Raw genomic sequence first — 22,635 nt, 5'->3', positions numbered from 1 at the left:
TCCCACCCAGTGTCTCCCACCCAGTGTCTCCCAGTGTCTCCCACCCAGTGTCTCCCACCCAGTGTCTCCCACCCAGTGTCTCCCACCAAGTGTCTCCTAGCGTCTCCCACCCAGTGTCTCCCAGCGTCTCCCACCCAGTGTCTCCCAGTGTCTCCCAGTGTCTCCCACCCAGTGTCTCCCAGCGTCTCCCACCCAGTGTCTCCCAGTGTCTCCCAGCGTCTCCCACCCAGTGTCTCCCACCCAGTGTCTCCCACCCAGTGTCTCCCAGTGTCTCCCACCCAGTGTCTCCCACCCAGTGTCTCCCAGTGTCTCCCACCCAGCGTCTCCCAGTGTCTCCCACCCAGTGTCTCCCAGTGTCTCCCACCCAGTGTCTCCCACCCAGTATCTCCCACCCAGTGTCTCCCACCCAGTGTCTACCAGTGTCTCCCACCCAGTGTCTCCCAGCGTCTCCCACCCAGTGTCTCCCAGCGTCTCCCACCCAGTGTCTCCCAGTGTCTCCCAGTGTCTCCCACCGTCTCCCACCCAGTGTCTCCCAGTGTCTCCCAGCGTCTCCCACCCAGTGTCTCCCACCCAGTGTCTCCCAGTGTCTCCCAGTGTCTCCCACCCAGTGTCTCCCACCCAGTGTCTCCCAGTGTCTCCCACCCAGCGTCTCCCAGTGTCTCCCACCCAGTGTCTCCCAGTGTCTCCCACCCAGTGTCTCCCACCCAGTATCTCCCACCCAGTGTCTCCCACCCAGTGTCTACCAGTGTCTCCCACCCAGTGTCTCCCAGCGTCTCCCACCCAGTGTCTCCCACCCAGTATCTCCCACCCAGTGTCTCCCACCCAGTGTCTACCAGTGTCTCCCAGTGTCTCCCACCCAGTGTCTCCCAGTGTCTCCCACCCAGTGTCTCCCAGTGGCTCCCACCCAGTGTCTCTCAGCGTCTCCCACCCAGTGTCTCCCAGTGTCTCCCAGCGTCTCCCACCCAGTGTCTCCCAGTGTCTCCCACCCAGTGTCTCCCACCCAGCGTCTCCCAGTGTCTCCCAGTGTCTCCCACCCAGTGTCTCCCACCCAGCATCTCCCACCCAGTGTCTCCCAGCGTCTCCCACCCAGTGTCTCCCAGTGTCTCCCACCCAGTGTCTCCCACCCAGTGTCTCCCACCCAGTGTCTCCCACCCAGTGTCTCTCAGCGTCTCCCACCCAGTGTCTCTCAGCGTCTCCCAGTGTCTCCCACCCAGTGTCTCCCACCCAGTGTCTCCCAGCATCTCCCACCCAGTGTCTCCCAGCGTCTCCCACCCAGTGTCTCCCAGTGTCTCCCAGTGTCTCCCACCCAGTGTCTCCCAGCGTCTCCCACCCAGTGTCTCCCAGTGTCTCCCAGCGTCTCCCACCCAGTGTCTCCCACCCAGTGTCTCGCAGTGTCTCCCAGTGTCTCCCACCCAGTGTCTCCCACCCAGTGTCTCCCAGTGTCTCCCACCCAGCGTCTCCCAGTGTCTCCCACCCAGTGTCTCCCAGTGTCTCCCACCCAGTGTCTCCCACCCAGTATCTCCCACCCAGTGTCTCCCACCCAGTGTCTACCAGTGTCTCCCAGTGTCTCCCACCCAGTGTCTCCCACCCAGTATCTCCCACCCAGTGTCTCCCACCCAGTGTCTACCAGTGTCTCCCACCCAGTGTCTCCCAGCGTCTCCCACCCAGTGTCTCCCACCCAGTATCTCCCACCCAGTGTCTCCCACCCAGTGTCTACCAGTGTCTCCCAGTGTCTCCCACCCAGTGTCTCCCAGTGTCTCCCACCCAGTGTCTCCCAGTGGCTCCCACCCAGTGTCTCTCAGCGTCTCCCACCCAGTGTCTCCCAGCATCTCCCACCCAGTGTCTCCCAGTGTCTCCCACCCAGTGTCTCCCACCCAGCGTCTCCCAGTGTCTCCCAGTGTCTCCCACCCAGTGTCTCCCACCCAGCATCTCCCACCCAGTGTCTCCCAGCGTCTCCCACCCAGTATCTCCCAGTGTCTCCCAGTGTCTCCCACCCAGTGTCTCCCAGCGTCTCCCACCCAGTGTCTCCCAGTGTCTCCCAGCGTCTCCCACCCAGTGTCTCCCACCCAGTGTCTCCCAGTGTCTCCCAGTGTCTCCCACCCAGTGTCTCCCACCCAGTGTCTCCCAGTGTCTCCCACCCAGCGTCTCCCAGTGTCTCCCACCCAGTGTCTCCCAGTGTCTCCCACCCAGTGTCTCCCACCCAGTATCTCCCACCCAGTGTCTCCCACCCAGTGTCTCCCAGTGTCTCCCAGTGTCTCCCAGTGTCTCCCACCCAGTGTCTCCCAGCGTCTCCTACCCAGTGTCTCCCACCCAGTATCTCCCACCCAGTGTCTCCCACCCAGTGTCTACCAGTGTCTCCCAGTGTCTCCCACCCAGTGTCTCCCAGTGTCTCCCACCCAGTGTCTCCCAGTGTCTCCCACCCAGTGTCTACCAGTGTCTCCCAGTGTCTCCCACCCAGTGTCTCTCAGCGTCTCCCACCCAGTGTCTCCCAGTGTCTCCCAGCGTCTCCCACCCAGTGTCTCCCAGTGTCTCCCACCCAGTGTCTCCCACCCAGCGTCTCCCAGTGTCTCCCAGTGTATCCCACCCAGTGTCTCCCACCCAGTGTCTCCCACCCAGTGTCTCCCAGCGTCTCCCACCCAGTGTCTCCCAGTGTCTCCCAGTGTCTCCCACCCAGTGTCTCCCACCCAGTGTCTCCCAGTGTCTCCCAGCGTCTCCCACCCAGTGTCTCCCACCCAGTGTCTCCCAGTGTCTCCCAGTGTCTCCCACCCAGTGTCTCCCACCCAGTGTCTCCCAGTGTCTCCCACCCAGCGTCTCCCAGTGTCTCCCACCCAGTGTCTCCCAGTGTCTCCCACCCAGTGTCTCCCACCCAGTATCTCCCACCCAGTCTCTCCCACCCAGTGTCTACCAGTGTCTCCCACCCAGTGTCTCCCAGCGTCTCCCACCCAGTGTCTCCCACCCAGTATCTCCCACCCAGTGTCTCCCACCCAGTGTCTACCAGTGTCTCCCAGTGTCTCCCACCCAGTGTCTCCCAGTGTCTCCCACCCAGTGTCTCCCAGTGGCTCCCACCCAGTGTCTCTCAGCGTCTCCCACCCAGTGTCTCCCAGTGTCTCCCAGCATCTCCCACCCAGTGTCTCCCAGTGTCTCCCACCCAGTGTCTCCCACCCAGCGTCTCCCAGTGTCTCCAACCCAGTGTCTCCCACCCAGTGTCTCCCACCCAGTGTCTCCCAGCGTCTCCCACCCAGTGTCTCCCAGCGTCTCCCACCCAGTGTCTCCCAGTGTCTCCCAGCGTCTCCCACCCAGTGTCTCCCACCCAGTGTCTCCCAGTGTCTCCCAGTGTCTCCCACCCAGTGTCTCCCACCCAGTGTCTCCCAGTGTCTCCCACCCAGCGTCTCCCAGTGTCTCCCACCCAGTGTCTCCCAGTGTCTCCCACCCAGTGTCTCCCACCCAGTATCTCCCACCCAGTGTCTCCCACCCAGTGTCTACCAGTGTCTCCCACCCAGTGTCTCCCAGCGTCTCCCACCCAGTGTCTCCCACCCAGTATCTCCCACCCAGTGTCTCCCACCCAGTGTCTACCAGTGTCTCCCAGTGTCTCCCACCCAGTGTCTCCCACCCAGTGTCTCCCACCCAGTGTCTCCCAGTGGCTCCCACCCAGTGTCTCTCAGCGTCTCCCACCCAGTGTCTCCCAGTGTCTCCCAGCGTCTCCCACCCAGTGTCTCCCAGTGTCTCCCACCCAGTGTCTCCCACCCAGCGTCTCCCAGTGTCTCCCACCCAGTGTCTCTCAGCGTCTCCCACCCAGTGTCTCCCACCCAGTGTCTCCCAGCGTCTCCCACCCAGTGTCTCCCAGTGTCTCCCACCCAGTGTCTCCCACCCAGTGTCTCCCAGTGTCTCCCACCCAGTGTCTCCCAGTGTCTCCCACCCAGTGTCTCCCAGTGTCTCCCACCCAGTGTCTCCCAGTGTCTCCCACCCAGTGTCTCCCACCCAGTGTCTCCCACCCAGTGTCTCCCAGTGTCTCCCACCCAGCGTCTCCCAGTGTCTCCCACCCAGTGTCTCCCACCCAGTGTCTCCCACCCAGTGTCTCCCACCCAGTGTCTCCCACCCAGTGTCTCCCAGCGTCTCCCACCCAGTGTCTCCCAGTGTCTCCCAGCGTCTCCCACCCAGTGTCTCCCAGTGTCTCCCAGTGTCTCCCACCCAGTGTCTCCCACCCAGTGTCTCCCAGTGTCTCCCACCCAGTGTCTCCCACCCAGTGTCTCCCACCCAGTGTCTCCCACCCAGTGTCTCCCACCCAGCGTCTCCCAGTGTCTCCCACTCAGTATCTCCCACCCAGTGTCTCCCACCCAGTGTCTACCAGTGTCTCCCACCCAGTGTCTCCCAGCGTCTCCCACCCAGTGTCTCCCACCCAGTATCTCCCACCCAGTGTCTCCCACCCAGTGTCTACCAGTGTCTCCCAGTGTCTCCCACCCAGTGTCTCCCAGTGTCTCCCACCCAGTGTCTCCCAGTGGCTCCCACCCAGTGTCTCTCAGCGTCTCCCACCCAGTGTCTCCCAGCATCTCCCACCCAGTGTCTCCCAGTGTCTCCCACCCAGTGTCTCCCACCCAGCGTCTCCCAGTGTCTCCCAGTGTCTCCCACCCAGTGTCTCCCACCCAGCATCTCCCACCCAGTGTCTCCCAGCGTCTCCCACCCAGTATCTCCCAGTGTCTCCCAGTGTCTCCCACCCAGTGTCTCCCAGCGTCTCCCACCCAGTGTCTCCCAGTGTCTCCCAGCGTCTCCCACCCAGTGTCTCCCACCCAGTGTCTCCCAGTGTCTCCCAGTGTCTCCCACCCAGTGTCTCCCACCCAGTGTCTCCCAGTGTCTCCCACCCAGCGTCTCCCAGTGTCTCCCACCCAGTGTCTCCCAGTGTCTCCCACCCAGTGTCTCCCACCCAGTATCTCCCACCCAGTGTCTCCCACCCAGTGTCTCCCAGTGTCTCCCAGTGTCTCCCAGTGTCTCCCACCCAGTGTCTCCCAGCGTCTCCTACCCAGTGTCTCCCACCCAGTATCTCCCACCCAGTGTCTCCCACCCAGTGTCTACCAGTGTCTCCCAGTGTCTCCCACCCAGTGTCTCCCAGTGTCTCCCACCCAGTGTCTCCCAGTGTCTCCCACCCAGTGTCTACCAGTGTCTCCCAGTGTCTCCCACCCAGTGTCTCTCAGCGTCTCCCACCCAGTGTCTCCCAGTGTCTCCCAGCGTCTCCCACCCAGTGTCTCCCAGTGTCTCCCACCCAGTGTCTCCCACCCAGCGTCTCCCAGTGTCTCCCAGTGTATCCCACCCAGTGTCTCCCACCCAGTGTCTCCCACCCAGTGTCTCCCAGCGTCTCCCACCCAGTGTCTCCCAGTGTCTCCCAGTGTCTCCCACCCAGTGTCTCCCAGTGTCTCCCACCCAGTGTCTCCCAGTGTCTCCCAGCGTCTCCCACCCAGTGTCTCCCACCCAGTGTCTCCCAGTGTCTCCCAGTGTCTCCCACCCAGTGTCTCCCACCCAGTGTCTCCCAGTGTCTCCCACCCAGCGTCTCCCAGTGTCTCCCACCCAGTGTCTCCCAGTGTCTCCCACCCAGTGTCTCCCACCCAGTATCTCCCACCCAGTCTCTCCCACCCAGTGTCTACCAGTGTCTCCCACCCAGTGTCTCCCAGCGTCTCCCACCCAGTGTCTCCCACCCAGTATCTCCCACCCAGTGTCTCCCACCCAGTGTCTACCAGTGTCTCCCAGTGTCTCCCACCCAGTGTCTCCCAGTGTCTCCCACCCAGTGTCTCCCAGTGGCTCCCACCCAGTGTCTCTCAGCGTCTCCCACCCAGTGTCTCCCAGTGTCTCCCAGCATCTCCCACCCAGTGTCTCCCAGTGTCTCCCACCCAGTGTCTCCCACCCAGCGTCTCCCAGTGTCTCCAACCCAGTGTCTCCCACCCAGTGTCTCCCACCCAGTGTCTCCCAGCGTCTCCCACCCAGTGTCTCCCAGCGTCTCCCACCCAGTGTCTCCCAGTGTCTCCCAGCGTCTCCCACCCAGTGTCTCCCACCCAGTGTCTCCCAGTGTCTCCCAGTGTCTCCCACCCAGTGTCTCCCACCCAGTGTCTCCCAGTGTCTCCCACCCAGCGTCTCCCAGTGTCTCCCACCCAGTGTCTCCCAGTGTCTCCCACCCAGTGTCTCCCACCCAGTATCTCCCACCCAGTGTCTCCCACCCAGTGTCTACCAGTGTCTCCCACCCAGTGTCTCCCAGCGTCTCCCACCCAGTGTCTCCCACCCAGTATCTCCCACCCAGTGTCTCCCACCCAGTGTCTACCAGTGTCTCCCAGTGTCTCCCACCCAGTGTCTCCCACCCAGTGTCTCCCACCCAGCGTCTCCCAGTGTCTCCCACCCAGTGTCTCCCAGTGTCTCCCACCCAGTGTCTCCCACCCAGTATCTCCCACCCAGTCTCTCCCACCCAGTGTCTACCAGTGTCTCCCACCCAGTGTCTCCCAGCGTCTCCCACCCAGTGTCTCCCACCCAGTATCTCCCACCCAGTGTCTCCCACCCAGTGTCTACCAGTGTCTCCCAGTGTCTCCCACCCAGTGTCTCCCAGTGTCTCCCACCCAGTGTCTCCCAGTGGCTCCCACCCAGTGTCTCTCAGCGTCTCCCACCCAGTGTCTCCCAGTGTCTCCCAGCATCTCCCACCCAGTGTCTCCCAGTGTCTCCCACCCAGTGTCTCCCACCCAGCGTCTCCCAGTGTCTCCAACCCAGTGTCTCCCACCCAGTGTCTCCCACCCAGTGTCTCCCAGCGTCTCCCACCCAGTGTCTCCCAGCGTCTCCCACCCAGTGTCTCCCAGTGTCTCCCAGCGTCTCCCACCCAGTGTCTCCCACCCAGTGTCTCCCAGTGTCTCCCAGTGTCTCCCACCCAGTGTCTCCCACCCAGTGTCTCCCAGTGTCTCCCACCCAGCGTCTCCCAGTGTCTCCCACCCAGTGTCTCCCAGTGTCTCCCACCCAGTGTCTCCCACCCAGTATCTCCCACCCAGTGTCTCCCACCCAGTGTCTACCAGTGTCTCCCACCCAGTGTCTCCCAGCGTCTCCCACCCAGTGTCTCCCACCCAGTATCTCCCACCCAGTGTCTCCCACCCAGTGTCTACCAGTGTCTCCCAGTGTCTCCCACCCAGTGTCTCCCACCCAGTGTCTCCCACCCAGTGTCTCCCAGTGGCTCCCACCCAGTGTCTCTCAGCGTCTCCCACCCAGTGTCTCCCAGTGTCTCCCAGCGTCTCCCACCCAGTGTCTCCCAGTGTCTCCCACCCAGTGTCTCCCACCCAGCGTCTCCCAGTGTCTCCCACCCAGTGTCTCTCAGCGTCTCCCACCCAGTGTCTCCCACCCAGTGTCTCCCAGCGTCTCCCACCCAGTGTCTCCCAGTGTCTCCCACCCAGTGTCTCCCACCCAGTGTCTCCCAGTGTCTCCCACCCAGTGTCTCCCAGTGTCTCCCACCCAGTGTCTCCCAGTGTCTCCCACCCAGTGTCTCCCAGTGTCTCCCACCCAGTGTCTCCCACCCAGTGTCTCCCACCCAGTGTCTCCCAGTGTCTCCCACCCAGCGTCTCCCAGTGTCTCCCACCCAGTGTCTCCCACCCAGTGTCTCCCACCCAGTGTCTCCCACCCAGTGTCTCCCACCCAGTGTCTCCCAGCGTCTCCCACCCAGTGTCTCCCAGTGTCTCCCAGCGTCTCCCACCCAGTGTCTCCCAGTGTCTCCCAGTGTCTCCCACCCAGTGTCTCCCACCCAGTGTCTCCCAGTGTCTCCCACCCAGTGTCTCCCACCCAGTGTCTCCCACCCAGTGTCTCCCACCCAGTGTCTCCCACCCAGCGTCTCCCAGTGTCTCCCACTCAGTATCTCCCACCCAGTGTCTCCCACCCAGTGTCTACCAGTGTCTCCCACCCAGTGTCTCCCAGCGTCTCCCACCCAGTGTCTCCCACCCAGTATCTCCCACCCAGTGTCTCCCACCCAGTGTCTACCAGTGTCTCCCAGTGTCTCCCACCCAGTGTCTCCCAGTGTCTCCCACCCAGTGTCTCCCAGTGGCTCCCACCCAGTGTCTCTCAGCGTCTCCCACCCAGTGTCTCCCAGCATCTCCCACCCAGTGTCTCCCAGTGTCTCCCACCCAGTGTCTCCCACCCAGCGTCTCCCAGTGTCTCCCAGTGTCTCCCACCCAGTGTCTCCCACCCAGCATCTCCCACCCAGTGTCTCCCAGCGTCTCCCACCCAGTATCTCCCAGTGTCTCCCAGTGTCTCCCACCCAGTGTCTCCCAGCGTCTCCCACCCAGTGTCTCCCAGTGTCTCCCAGCGTCTCCCACCCAGTGTCTCCCACCCAGTGTCTCCCAGTGTCTCCCAGTGTCTCCCACCCAGTGTCTCCCACCCAGTGTCTCCCAGTGTCTCCCACCCAGCGTCTCCCAGTGTCTCCCACCCAGTGTCTCCCAGTGTCTCCCACCCAGTGTCTCCCACCCAGTATCTCCCACCCAGTGTCTCCCACCCAGTGTCTCCCAGTGTCTCCCAGTGTCTCCCAGTGTCTCCCACCCAGTGTCTCCCAGCGTCTCCTACCCAGTGTCTCCCACCCAGTATCTCCCACCCAGTGTCTCCCACCCAGTGTCTACCAGTGTCTCCCAGTGTCTCCCACCCAGTGTCTCCCAGTGTCTCCCACCCAGTGTCTCCCAGTGTCTCCCACCCAGTGTCTACCAGTGTCTCCCAGTGTCTCCCACCCAGTGTCTCTCAGCGTCTCCCACCCAGTGTCTCCCAGTGTCTCCCAGCGTCTCCCACCCAGTGTCTCCCAGTGTCTCCCACCCAGTGTCTCCCACCCAGCGTCTCCCAGTGTCTCCCAGTGTATCCCACCCAGTGTCTCCCACCCAGTGTCTCCCACCCAGTGTCTCCCAGCGTCTCCCACCCAGTGTCTCCCAGTGTCTCCCAGTGTCTCCCACCCAGTGTCTCCCAGTGTCTCCCACCCAGTGTCTCCCAGTGTCTCCCAGCGTCTCCCACCCAGTGTCTCCCACCCAGTGTCTCCCAGTGTCTCCCAGTGTCTCCCACCCAGTGTCTCCCACCCAGTGTCTCCCAGTGTCTCCCACCCAGCGTCTCCCAGTGTCTCCCACCCAGTGTCTCCCAGTGTCTCCCACCCAGTGTCTCCCACCCAGTATCTCCCACCCAGTCTCTCCCACCCAGTGTCTACCAGTGTCTCCCACCCAGTGTCTCCCAGCGTCTCCCACCCAGTGTCTCCCACCCAGTATCTCCCACCCAGTGTCTCCCACCCAGTGTCTACCAGTGTCTCCCAGTGTCTCCCACCCAGTGTCTCCCAGTGTCTCCCACCCAGTGTCTCCCAGTGGCTCCCACCCAGTGTCTCTCAGCGTCTCCCACCCAGTGTCTCCCAGTGTCTCCCAGCATCTCCCACCCAGTGTCTCCCAGTGTCTCCCACCCAGTGTCTCCCACCCAGCGTCTCCCAGTGTCTCCAACCCAGTGTCTCCCACCCAGTGTCTCCCACCCAGTGTCTCCCAGCGTCTCCCACCCAGTGTCTCCCAGCGTCTCCCACCCAGTGTCTCCCAGTGTCTCCCAGCGTCTCCCACCCAGTGTCTCCCACCCAGTGTCTCCCAGTGTCTCCCAGTGTCTCCCACCCAGTGTCTCCCACCCAGTGTCTCCCAGTGTCTCCCACCCAGCGTCTCCCAGTGTCTCCCACCCAGTGTCTCCCAGTGTCTCCCACCCAGTGTCTCCCACCCAGTATCTCCCACCCAGTGTCTCCCACCCAGTGTCTACCAGTGTCTCCCACCCAGTGTCTCCCAGCGTCTCCCACCCAGTGTCTCCCACCCAGTATCTCCCACCCAGTGTCTCCCACCCAGTGTCTACCAGTGTCTCCCAGTGTCTCCCACCCAGTGTCTCCCACCCAGTGTCTCCCACCCAGTGTCTCCCAGTGGCTCCCACCCAGTGTCTCTCAGCGTCTCCCACCCAGTGTCTCCCAGTGTCTCCCAGCGTCTCCCACCCAGTGTCTCCCAGTGTCTCCCACCCAGTGTCTCCCACCCAGCGTCTCCCAGTGTCTCCCACCCAGTGTCTCTCAGCGTCTCCCACCCAGTGTCTCCCACCCAGTGTCTCCCAGCGTCTCCCACCCAGTGTCTCCCAGTGTCTCCCACCCAGTGTCTCCCACCCAGTGTCTCCCAGTGTCTCCCAGTGTCTCCCACCCAGTGTCTCCCAGTGTCTCCCACCCAGTGTCTCCCAGTGTCTCCCACCCAGTGTCTCCCAGTGTCTCCCACCCAGTGTCTCCCACCCAGTGTCTCCCACCCAGTGTCTCCCAGTGTCTCCCACCCAGCGTCTCCCAGTGTCTCCCACCCAGTGTCTCCCACCCAGTGTCTCCCACCCAGTGTCTCCCACCCAGTGTCTCCCACCCAGTGTCTCCCAGCGTCTCCCACCCAGTGTCTCCCAGTGTCTCCCAGCGTCTCCCACCCAGTGTCTCCCAGTGTCTCCCAGTGTCTCCCACCCAGTGTCTCCCACCCAGTGTCTCCCAGTGTCTCCCACCCAGTGTCTCCCACCCAGTGTCTCCCACCCAGTGTCTCCCACCCAGTGTCTCCCACCCAGCGTCTCCCAGTGTCTCCCACTCAGTGTCTCCCACCCAGTGTCTCCCACCCAGTGTCTCCCAGTGTCTCCCACCCAGTGTCTCCCACCCAGTGTCTCCCACCCAGTGTCTCCCACCCAGTGTCTCCCACCCAGTGTCTCCGAGCGTCTCCCACCCAGTGTCTCCCACCCAGTGTCTCCCACCCAGCGTCTCCCAGTGTCTCCCACCCAGTGTCTCCCACCCAGTGTCTACCACCCAGTGTCTCCCACCCAGTGTCTCCCACCCAGTGTCTCCCACCCAGCGTCTCCCACCCAGCGTCTCCCACCCAGTGTCTCCCACCCAGTGTCTCCCACCCAGTGTCTCCTAGCGTCTCCCACCCAGTGTCTCCCACCCAGTGTCTCCTAGCGTCTCCCACCCAGTGTCTCCCACCCAGTGTCTCCCACCCAGTGTCTCCCACCCAGTGTCTCCCACCCAGTGTCTCCCACCCAGTGTCTCCCACCCAGTGTCTCCCACCCAGTCTCTCCCACCCAGTGTCTACCAGTGTCTCCCACCCAGTGTCTCCCAGCGTCTCCCACCCAGTGTCTCCCACCCAGTATCTCCCACCCAGTGTCTCCCACCCAGTGTCTACCAGTGTCTCCCAGTGTCTCCCACCCAGTGTCTCCCAGTGTCTCCCACCCAGTGTCTCCCAGTGGCTCCCACCCAGTGTCTCTCAGCGTCTCCCACCCAGTGTCTCCCAGTGTCTCCCAGCATCTCCCACCCAGTGTCTCCCAGTGTCTCCCACCCAGTGTCTCCCACCCAGCGTCTCCCAGTGTCTCCAACCCAGTGTCTCCCACCCAGTGTCTCCCACCCAGTGTCTCCCAGCGTCTCCCACCCAGTGTCTCCCAGCGTCTCCCACCCAGTGTCTCCCAGTGTCTCCCAGCGTCTCCCACCCAGTGTCTCCCACCCAGTGTCTCCCAGTGTCTCCCAGTGTCTCCCACCCAGTGTCTCCCACCCAGTGTCTCCCAGTGTCTCCCACCCAGCGTCTCCCAGTGTCTCCCACCCAGTGTCTCCCAGTGTCTCCCACCCAGTGTCTCCCACCCAGTATCTCCCACCCAGTGTCTCCCACCCAGTGTCTACCAGTGTCTCCCACCCAGTGTCTCCCAGCGTCTCCCACCCAGTGTCTCCCACCCAGTATCTCCCACCCAGTGTCTCCCACCCAGTGTCTACCAGTGTCTCCCAGTGTCTCCCACCCAGTGTCTCCCACCCAGTGTCTCCCACCCAGTGTCTCCCAGTGGCTCCCACCCAGTGTCTCTCAGCGTCTCCCACCCAGTGTCTCCCAGTGTCTCCCAGCGTCTCCCACCCAGTGTCTCCCAGTGTCTCCCACCCAGTGTCTCCCACCCAGCGTCTCCCAGTGTCTCCCACCCAGTGTCTCTCAGCGTCTCCCACCCAGTGTCTCCCACCCAGTGTCTCCCAGCGTCTCCCACCCAGTGTCTCCCAGTGTCTCCCACCCAGTGTCTCCCACCCAGTGTCTCCCAGTGTCTCCCACCCAGTGTCTCCCAGTGTCTCCCACCCAGTGTCTCCCAGTGTCTCCCACCCAGTGTCTCCCAGTGTCTCCCACCCAGTGTCTCCCACCCAGTGTCTCCCACCCAGTGTCTCCCAGTGTCTCCCACCCAGCGTCTCCCAGTGTCTCCCACCCAGTGTCTCCCACCCAGTGTCTCCCACCCAGTGTCTCCCACCCAGTGTCTCCCACCCAGTGTCTCCCAGCGTCTCCCACCCAGTGTCTCCCAGTGTCTCCCAGCGTCTCCCACCCAGTGTCTCCCAGTGTCTCCCAGTGTCTCCCACCCAGTGTCTCCCACCCAGTGTCTCCCAGTGTCTCCCACCCAGTGTCTCCCACCCAGTGTCTCCCACCCAGTGTCTCCCACCCAGTGTCTCCCACCCAGCGTCTCCCAGTGTCTCCCACTCAGTATCTCCCACCCAGTGTCTCCCACCCAGTGTCTACCAGTGTCTCCCACCCAGTGTCTCCCAGCGTCTCCCACCCAGTGTCTCCCACCCAGTATCTCCCACCCAGTGTCTCCCACCCAGTGTCTACCAGTGTCTCCCAGTGTCTCCCACCCAGTGTCTCCCAGTGTCTCCCACCCAGTGTCTCCCAGTGGCTCCCACCCAGTGTCTCTCAGCGTCTCCCACCCAGTGTCTCCCAGCATCTCCCACCCAGTGTCTCCCAGTGTCTCCCACCCAGTGTCTCCCACCCAGCGTCTCCCAGTGTCTCCCAGTGTCTCCCACCCAGTGTCTCCCACCCAGCATCTCCCACCCAGTGTCTCCCAGCGTCTCCCACCCAGTATCTCCCAGTGTCTCCCAGTGTCTCCCACCCAGTGTCTCCCAGCGTCTCCCACCCAGTGTCTCCCAGTGTCTCCCAGCGTCTCCCACCCAGTGTCTCCCACCCAGTGTCTCCCAGTGTCTCCCAGTGTCTCCCACCCAGTGTCTCCCACCCAGTGTCTCCCAGTGTCTCCCACCCAGCGTCTCCCAGTGTCTCCCACCCAGTGTCTCCCAGTGTCTCCCACCCAGTGTCTCCCACCCAGTATCTCCCACCCAGTGTCTCCCACCCAGTGTCTCCCAGTGTCTCCCAGTGTCTCCCAGTGTCTCCCACCCAGTGTCTCCCAGCGTCTCCTACCCAGTGTCTCCCACCCAGTATCTCCCACCCAGTGTCTCCCACCCAGTGTCTACCAGTGTCTCCCAGTGTCTCCCACCCAGTGTCTCCCAGTGTCTCCCACCCAGTGTCTCCCAGTGTCTCCCACCCAGTGTCTACCAGTGTCTCCCAGTGTCTCCCACCCAGTGTCTCTCAGCGTCTCCCACCCAGTGTCTCCCAGTGTCTCCCAGCGTCTCCCACCCAGTGTCTCCCAGTGTCTCCCACCCAGTGTCTCCCACCCAGCGTCTCCCAGTGTCTCCCAGTGTATCCCACCCAGTGTCTCCCACCCAGTGTCTCCCACCCAGTGTCTCCCAGCGTCTCCCACCCAGTGTCTCCCAGTGTCTCCCAGTGTCTCCCACCCAGTGTCTCCCAGTGTCTCCCACCCAGTGTCTCCCAGTGTCTCCCAGCGTCTCCCACCCAGTGTCTCCCACCCAGTGTCTCCCAGTGTCTCCCAGTGTCTCCCACCCAGTGTCTCCCACCCAGTGTCTCCCAGTGTCTCCCACCCAGCGTCTCCCAGTGTCTCCCACCCAGTGTCTCCCAGTGTCTCCCACCCAGTGTCTCCCACCCAGTATCTCCCACCCAGTCTCTCCCACCCAGTGTCTACCAGTGTCTCCCACCCAGTGTCTCCCAGCGTCTCCCACCCAGTGTCTCCCACCCAGTATCTCCCACCCAGTGTCTCCCACCCAGTGTCTACCAGTGTCTCCCAGTGTCTCCCACCCAGTGTCTCCCAGTGTCTCCCACCCAGTGTCTCCCAGTGGCTCCCACCCAGTGTCTCTCAGCGTCTCCCACCCAGTGTCTCCCAGTGTCTCCCAGCATCTCCCACCCAGTGTCTCCCAGTGTCTCCCACCCAGTGTCTCCCACCCAGCGTCTCCCAGTGTCTCCAACCCAGTGTCTCCCACCCAGTGTCTCCCACCCAGTGTCTCCCAGCGTCTCCCACCCAGTGTCTCCCAGCGTCTCCCACCCAGTGTCTCCCAGTGTCTCCCAGCGTCTCCCACCCAGTGTCTCCCACCCAGTGTCTCCCAGTGTCTCCCAGTGTCTCCCACCCAGTGTCTCCCACCCAGTGTCTCCCAGTGTCTCCCACCCAGCGTCTCCCAGTGTCTCCCACCCAGTGTCTCCCAGTGTCTCCCACCCAGTGTCTCCCACCCAGTATCTCCCACCCAGTGTCTCCCACCCAGTGTCTACCAGTGTCTCCCACCCAGTGTCTCCCAGCGTCTCCCACCCAGTGTCTCCCACCCAGTATCTCCCACCCAGTGTCTCCCACCCAGTGTCTACCAGTGTCTCCCAGTGTCTCCCACCCAGTGTCTCCCACCCAGTGTCTCCCACCCAGCGTCTCCCAGTGTCTCCCACCCAGTGTCTCCCAGTGTCTCCCACCCAGTGTCTCCCACCCAGTATCTCCCACCCAGTCTCTCCCACCCAGTGTCTACCAGTGTCTCCCACCCAGTGTCTCCCAGCGTCTCCCACCCAGTGTCTCCCACCCAGTATCTCCCACCCAGTGTCTCCCACCCAGTGTCTACCAGTGTCTCCCAGTGTCTCCCACCCAGTGTCTCCCAGTGTCTCCCACCCAGTGTCTCCCAGTGGCTCCCACCCAGTGTCTCTCAGCGTCTCCCACCCAGTGTCTCCCAGTGTCTCCCAGCATCTCCCACCCAGTGTCTCCCAGTGTCTCCCACCCAGTGTCTCCCACCCAGCGTCTCCCAGTGTCTCCAACCCAGTGTCTCCCACCCAGTGTCTCCCACCCAGTGTCTCCCAGCGTCTCCCACCCAGTGTCTCCCAGCGTCTCCCACCCAGTGTCTCCCAGTGTCTCCCAGCGTCTCCCACCCAGTGTCTCCCACCCAGTGTCTCCCAGTGTCTCCCAGTGTCTCCCACCCAGTGTCTCCCACCCAGTGTCTCCCAGTGTCTCCCACCCAGCGTCTCCCAGTGTCTCCCACCCAGTGTCTCCCAGTGTCTCCCACCCAGTGTCTCCCACCCAGTATCTCCCACCCAGTGTCTCCCACCCAGTGTCTACCAGTGTCTCCCACCCAGTGTCTCCCAGCGTCTCCCACCCAGTGTCTCCCACCCAGTATCTCCCACCCAGTGTCTCCCACCCAGTGTCTACCAGTGTCTCCCAGTGTCTCCCACCCAGTGTCTCCCACCCAGTGTCTCCCACCCAGTGTCTCCCAGTGGCTCCCACCCAGTGTCTCTCAGCGTCTCCCACCCAGTGTCTCCCAGTGTCTCCCAGCGTCTCCCACCCAGTGTCTCCCAGTGTCTCCCACCCAGTGTCTCCCACCCAGCGTCTCCCAGTGTCTCCCACCCAGTGTCTCTCAGCGTCTCCCACCCAGTGTCTCCCACCCAGTGTCTCCCAGCGTCTCCCACCCAGTGTCTCCCAGTGTCTCCCACCCAGTGTCTCCCACCCAGTGTCTCCCAGTGTCTCCCACCCAGTGTCTCCCAGTGTCTCCCACCCAGTGTCTCCCAGTGTCTCCCACCCAGTGTCTCCCAGTGTCTCCCACCCAGTGTCTCCCACCCAGTGTCTCCCACCCAGTGTCTCCCAGTGTCTCCCACCCAGCGTCTCCCAGTGTCTCCCACCCAGTGTCTCCCACCCAGTGTCTCCCACCCAGTGTCTCCCACCCAGTGTCTCCCACCCAGTGTCTCCCAGCGTCTCCCACCCAGTGTCTCCCAGTGTCTCCCAGCGTCTCCCACCCAGTGTCTCCCAGTGTCTCCCAGTGTCTCCCACCCAGTGTCTCCCACCCAGTGTCTCCCAGTGTCTCCCACCCAGTGTCTCCCACCCAGTGTCTCCCACCCAGTGTCTCCCACCCAGTGTCTCCCACCCAGCGTCTCCCAGTGTCTCCCACTCAGTATCTCCCACCCAGTGTCTCCCACCCAGTGTCTACCAGTGTCTCCCACCCAGTGTCTCCCAGCGTCTCCCACCCAGTGTCTCCCACCCAGTATCTCCCACCCAGTGTCTCCCACCCAGTGTCTACCAGTGTCTCCCAGTGTCTCCCACCCAGTGTCTCCCAGTGTCTCCCACCCAGTGTCTCCCAGTGGCTCCCACCCAGTGTCTCTCAGCGTCTCCCACCCAGTGTCTCCCAGCATCTCCCACCCAGTGTCTCCCAGTGTCTCCCACCCAGTGTCTCCCACCCAGCGTCTCCCAGTGTCTCCCAGTGTCTCCCACCCAGTGTCTCCCACCCAGCATCTCCCACCCAGTGTCTCCCAGCGTCTCCCACCCAGTATCTCCCAGTGTCTCCCAGTGTCTCCCACCCAGTGTCTCCCAGCGTCTCCCACCCAGTGTCTCCCAGTGTCTCCCAGCGTCTCCCACCCAGTGTCTCCCACCCAGTGTCTCCCAGTGTCTCCCAGTGTCTCCCACCCAGTGTCTCCCACCCAGTGTCTCCCAGTGTCTCCCACCCAGCGTCTCCCAGTGTCTCCCACCCAGTGTCTCCCAGTGTCTCCCACCCAGTGTCTCCCACCCAGTATCTCCCACCCAGTGTCTCCCACCCAGTGTCTCCCAGTGTCTCCCAGTGTCTCCCAGTGTCTCCCACCCAGTGTCTCCCAGCGTCTCCTACCCAGTGTCTCCCACCCAGTATCTCCCACCCAGTGTCTCCCACCCAGTGTCTACCAGTGTCTCCCAGTGTCTCCCACCCAGTGTCTCCCAGTGTCTCCCACCCAGTGTCTCCCAGTGTCTCCCACCCAGTGTCTACCAGTGTCTCCCAGTGTCTCCCACCCAGTGTCTCTCAGCGTCTCCCACCCAGTGTCTCCCAGTGTCTCCCAGCGTCTCCCACCCAGTGTCTCCCAGTGTCTCCCACCCAGTGTCTCCCACCCAGCGTCTCCCAGTGTCTCCCAGTGTATCCCACCCAGTGTCTCCCACCCAGTGTCTCCCACCCAGTGTCTCCCAGCGTCTCCCACCCAGTGTCTCCCAGTGTCTCCCAGTGTCTCCCACCCAGTGTCTCCCAGTGTCTCCCACCCAGTGTCTCCCAGTGTCTCCCAGCGTCTCCCACCCAGTGTCTCCCACCCAGTGTCTCCCAGTGTCTCCCAGTGTCTCCCACCCAGTGTCTCCCACCCAGTGTCTCCCAGTGTCTCCCACCCAGCGTCTCCCAGTGTCTCCCACCCAGTGTCTCCCAGTGTCTCCCACCCAGTGTCTCCCACCCAGTATCTCCCACCCAGTCTCTCCCACCCAGTGTCTACCAGTGTCTCCCACCCAGTGTCTCCCAGCGTCTCCCACCCAGTGTCTCCCACCCAGTATCTCCCACCCAGTGTCTCCCACCCAGTGTCTACCAGTGTCTCCCAGTGTCTCCCACCCAGTGTCTCCCAGTGTCTCCCACCCAGTGTCTCCCAGTGGCTCCCACCCAGTGTCTCTCAGCGTCTCCCACCCAGTGTCTCCCAGTGTCTCCCAGCATCTCCCACCCAGTGTCTCCCAGTGTCTCCCACCCAGTGTCTCCCACCCAGCGTCTCCCAGTGTCTCCAACCCAGTGTCTCCCACCCAGTGTCTCCCACCCAGTGTCTCCCAGCGTCTCCCACCCAGTGTCTCCCAGCGTCTCCCACCCAGTGTCTCCCAGTGTCTCCCAGCGTCTCCCACCCAGTGTCTCCCACCCAGTGTCTCCCAGTGTCTCCCAGTGTCTCCCACCCAGTGTCTCCCACCCAGTGTCTCCCAGTGTCTCCCACCCAGCGTCTCCCAGTGTCTCCCACCCAGTGTCTCCCAGTGTCTCCCACCCAGTGTCTCCCACCCAGTATCTCCCACCCAGTGTCTCCCACCCAGTGTCTACCAGTGTCTCCCACCCAGTGTCTCCCAGCGTCTCCCACCCAGTGTCTCCCACCCAGTATCTCCCACCCAGTGTCTCCCACCCAGTGTCTACCAGTGTCTCCCAGTGTCTCCCACCCAGTGTCTCCCACCCAGTGTCTCCCACCCAGTGTCTCCCAGTGGCTCCCACCCAGTGTCTCTCAGCGTCTCCCACCCAGTGTCTCCCAGTGTCTCCCAGCGTCTCCCACCCAGTGTCTCCCAGTGTCTCCCACCCAGTGTCTCCCACCCAGCGTCTCCCAGTGTCTCCCACCCAGTGTCTCTCAGCGTCTCCCACCCAGTGTCTCCCACCCAGTGTCTCCCAGCGTCTCCCACCCAGTGTCTCCCAGTGTCTCCCACCCAGTGTCTCCCACCCAGTGTCTCCCAGTGTCTCCCAGTGTCTCCCACCCAGTGTCTCCCAGTGTCTCCCACCCAGTGTCTCCCAGTGTCTCCCACCCAGTGTCTCCCAGTGTCTCCCACCCAGTGTCTCCCACCCAGTGTCTCCCACCCAGTGTCTCCCAGTGTCTCCCACCCAGCGTCTCCCAGTGTCTCCCACCCAGTGTCTCCCACCCAGTGTCTCCCACCCAGTGTCTCCCACCCAGTGTCTCCCACCCAGTGTCTCCCAGCGTCTCCCACCCAGTGTCTCCCAGTGTCTCCCAGCGTCTCCCACCCAGTGTCTCCCAGTGTCTCCCAGTGTCTCCCACCCAGTGTCTCCCACCCAGTGTCTCCCAGTGTCTCCCACCCAGTGTCTCCCACCCAGTGTCTCCCACCCAGTGTCTCCCACCCAGTGTCTCCCACCCAGCGTCTCCCAGTGTCTCCCACTCAGTGTCTCCCACCCAGTGTCTCCCACCCAGTGTCTCCCAGTGTCTCCCACCCAGTGTCTCCCACCCAGTGTCTCCCACCCAGTGTCTCCCACCCAGTGTCTCCCACCCAGTGTCTCCGAGCGTCTCCCACCCAGTGTCTCCCACCCAGTGTCTCCCACCCAGCGTCTCCCAGTGTCTCCCACCCAGTGTCTCCCACCCAGTGTCTACCACCCAGTGTCTCCCACCCAGTGTCTCCCACCCAGTGTCTCCCACCCAGCGTCTCCCACCCAGCGTCTCCCACCCAGTGTCTCCCACCCAGTGTCTCCCACCCAGTGTCTCCTAGCGTCTCCCACCCAGTGTCTCCCACCCAGTGTCTCCCACCCAGTGTCTCCCACCCAGCGTCTCCCACCCAGCGTCTCCCACCCAGCGTCTCCCACCCAGTGTCTCCCACCCAGTGTCTCCCACCCAGTGTCTCCCACCCAGTGTCTCCCACCCAGCGTCTCCCACCCAGTGTCTCCCAGTGTCTCCCACCCAGTGTCTCCCACCCAGTGTCTCCCACCCAGCGTCTCCCACCCAGTGTCTCCCACCCAGTGTCTCCCACCCAGCGTCTCCCACCCAGCGTCTCCCACCCAGTGTCTCCCACCCAGTGTCTCCCAGTGTCTCCCACCCAGTGTCTCCCACCCAGTGTCTCCCACCCAGCGTCTCCCACCCAGTGTCTCCCAGTGTCTCCCACCCAGTGTCTCCCACCCAGTGTCTCCCACCCAGCGTCTCCCACCCAGTGTCTCCCAGTGTCTCCCACCCAGTGTCTCCCACCCAGTGTCTGCCACCCAGCGTCTCCCACCCAGTGTCTCCCAGTGTCTCCCAGCGTCTCTCACCCAGCGTCTCCCACCCAGTGTCTCCCACCCAGTGTCTCCCACCAAGTGTCTCCCAGTGTCTCCCACCCAGCGTCTCCCACCCAGCGTCTCCCACCCAGTATCTCCCACCCAGTGTCTCCCACCCAGTGTCTCCCACCCAGTGTCTCCCCGCGTGTCCCAGCGTCTCCCACCCAGTGTCTCCCACCCAGTGTCTCCCACCCAGTGTCTCCCACCCAGTGTCTCCCACCCAGTGTCTTCCACCCAGTGTCTCCCCGTGTGTCCCAGCGTCTCCCACCCAGTGTCTTCCAGTGTCTCTCAGCGTCTCCCACCCAGTGTCTCCCACCCAGTGTCTCCCACCCAGTGTCTCCCACCCAGCGTCTCCCACCCAGTGTCTCCCACCCAATGTCTCCCACCCAGTGTCTCCCACCCAGTGTCTCCCACCCAGTGTCTCCCACCCAGTGTCTCCCAGTGTCTCCCACCCAGCGTCTCCCAGTGTCTCCCACCCAGTGTCTCCGACCCAGCGTGTCCCACCCAGTATCTCCCACCCAGTGTCTCCCAGTGTCTCCCACCCAGCGTCTCCCACCCAGTGTCTCCCAGTGTCTGTCTCCTACCCAGTGTCTCCCACCCAGTGTCTCCCACCCAGTGTCTCCCACCCAGTGTCTCCCAGTGTCTCCTACCCAGTGTCTCCCACCCAGCGTCTTCCACCCAGTGTCTCCCACCCAGCGTCTCCCACCAAGCGTCTCCCACCCAGTGTCTCCCACCCAGTGTCTCCCACCCAGTGTCTCCCACCCAGTGTCTCCCACCCAGCGTCTCCCACCCAGTGTCTCCCAGTGTCTCCCACCCAGTGTCTACCAGCATCTCCCACCCAGTGTCTCCCAGTGTCTCCCACCCAGTGTCTCCCACCCAGCGTCTCCCACCCAGCGTCTCCCACCCAGTGCCTCCCAGCGTCTCCCACCCAGTGTCTCCCAGCGTCTCCCACCCAGTGTCTCCCACCCAGTGTCTCCCACCCAGCGTCTCCCACCCAGTGTCTCCCACCCAGTGTCTCCCACCCAGTGTCTCCCACCCAGTGTCTCCCACCCAGCGTCTCCCACCCAGTGTCTCCCACCCAGTGTCTCCCACCCAGCGTCTCCCACCCAGTGTCTCCCACCCAGCGTCTCCCACCCAGCGTCTCCCACCCAGCGTCTCCCACCCAGCGTCTCCCACCCAGCGTCTCCCACCCAGTGTCTCCCACCCACTGTCTCCCACCCACTGTCTCCCACCCACTGTCTCCCACCCAGTGTCTCCCAGTGTCTCCCACCCAGTGTCTCCCACCCAGTGTCTCCCACCCAGCGTCTCCCACCCAGTGTCTCCCAGTGTCTCCCACCCAGTGTCTCCCACCCAGTGTCTCCCACCCAGTGTCTCCCAGTGTCTCCCAGCGTCTCTCACCCAGCGTCTCCCACCCAGTGTCTCCCACCCAGTGTCTCCCACCCAGTGTCTCCCACCCAGTGTCTCCCACCCAGTGTCTCCCACCGAGTGTCTCCCACCCAGTGTCTCCCCGCGTGTCCCAGCGTCTCCCACCCAGTGTCTCCCAGTGTCTCTCAGCGTCTCCCACCCAGTGTCTCCCACCCAGTGTCTCCCAGCATCTCCCACCCAGTGTCTCCCACCCAGTGTCTCCCACCCAGTGTCTCCCACCCAGCGTCTCCCACCCAGCGTCTCCCACCCAGCGTCTCCCACCCAGCGTCTCCCACCCAGCGTCTCCCACCCAGTGTCTCCCACCCAGTGTCTCCCACCCAGTGTCTCCCACCCAGTGTCTCCCACCCAGTGTCTCCCCGCGTATCCCAGCGTCTCCCACCCAGTGTCTCCCAGCGTCTCCCACCCAGTGTCTCCCACCCAGTGTCTCCCACCCAGTGTCTCCCAGCATCTCCCACCCAGTGTCTCCCACCCAGTGTCTCCCAGTGTCTCCCAGTGTCTCCCCGCGTGTTCCACCAAGCGTCTCCCACCCAGTGTCTCCCCGCGTGTCCCAGCATCTCCCAGTGTCACCCAGTGTCTCCCACCCAGTGTCTCCCAGCATCTCCCACCCAGTGTCTCCCACCCAGCGTCTCCCACCCAGCGTCTCCCACCCAGTGTCTCCCACCCAGTGTCTCCCACTCAGTGTCTCCCACCCAGTGTCTCCCAGTGTCTCCCACCCAGTGTCTCCTAGCGTCTCCCACCCAGTGTCTCCCACCCAGTGTCTCCCACCCAGTGTCTCCCACCCAGTGTCTCCCACCCAGTGTCTCCCACCCAGTGTCTCCTAGCGTCTCCCAGTGTCTCCCAGTGTCTCCCACCCAGTGTCTCCCACCCAGTGTCTCCCACCCAGTGTCTCCCACCCAGTGTCTCCCAGCGTCTCCCAGTGTCTCCCACCCAGTGTCTCCCACCCAGCGTCTCCCACCCAGTGTCTCCCACCCAGTGTCTCCCAGCGTCTCCCAGTGTCTCCCAGTGTCTGCCACCCAGCGTCTCCCAGTGTCTCCCAGTGTCTCCCACCCAGTGTCTCCCAGTGTCTCCCAGTGTCTCCCACCCAGTGTCTCCCTGCGTGTCTCCCAGTGTCTCCCACCCAGTGTCTCCCAGCGTCTCCCAGTGTCTCCCAGTGTCTCCCACCCAGTGTCTCCCAGTGTCTCCCAGCGTCTCCCAGCGTCTCCCAGTGTCTCCCAGTGTCTCCCAGTGTCTCCCAGCGTCTCCCAGTGTCTCCCAGCGTCTCCCAGTGTCTCCCAGCGTCTCCCAGTGTCTCCCAGTGTCTCCCAGCGTCTCCCAGTGTCTCCCACACAGTGTCTCCCAGTGTCTCCCACCCAGTGTCTCCCACCCAGTGTCTCCCACCCAGTGTCTCCCACCCAGTGTCTCCCACCCAGCGTCTCCCACCCAGCGTCTCCCACCCAGCGTCTCCCACCCAGCGTCTCCCACCCAGCGTCTCCCACCCAGTGTCTCCCACCCAGTGTCTCCCACCCAGTGTCTCCCACCCAGTGTCTCCCACCCAGTGTCTCCCCACGTGTCCCAGTGTCTCCCAGTGTCTCCCA

General features: G+C 63.5%; 1 protein-coding gene across 1 annotated transcript in view; it reads right to left on the bottom strand.

Moving 5' to 3' along the window:
- SMC3 (structural maintenance of chromosomes 3) overlaps positions 1–22,635 on the bottom strand; it is a 124,844-nt gene that overhangs the window by 70,896 nt on the left and 31,313 nt on the right. The window lies entirely within an intron of this gene.

The sequence above is a fragment of the Petromyzon marinus genome, chromosome 83 (assembly GCF_048934315.1).
Source record: "Petromyzon marinus isolate PM22_M1 ecotype Great Lakes invasive population chromosome 83, UKy_Petmar_22M1.pri1.0, whole genome shotgun sequence".
Taxonomy (NCBI): domain Eukaryota; kingdom Metazoa; phylum Chordata; class Hyperoartia; order Petromyzontiformes; family Petromyzontidae; genus Petromyzon; species Petromyzon marinus.
This window is presented reverse-complemented; position numbering and strand designations above follow the sequence as displayed.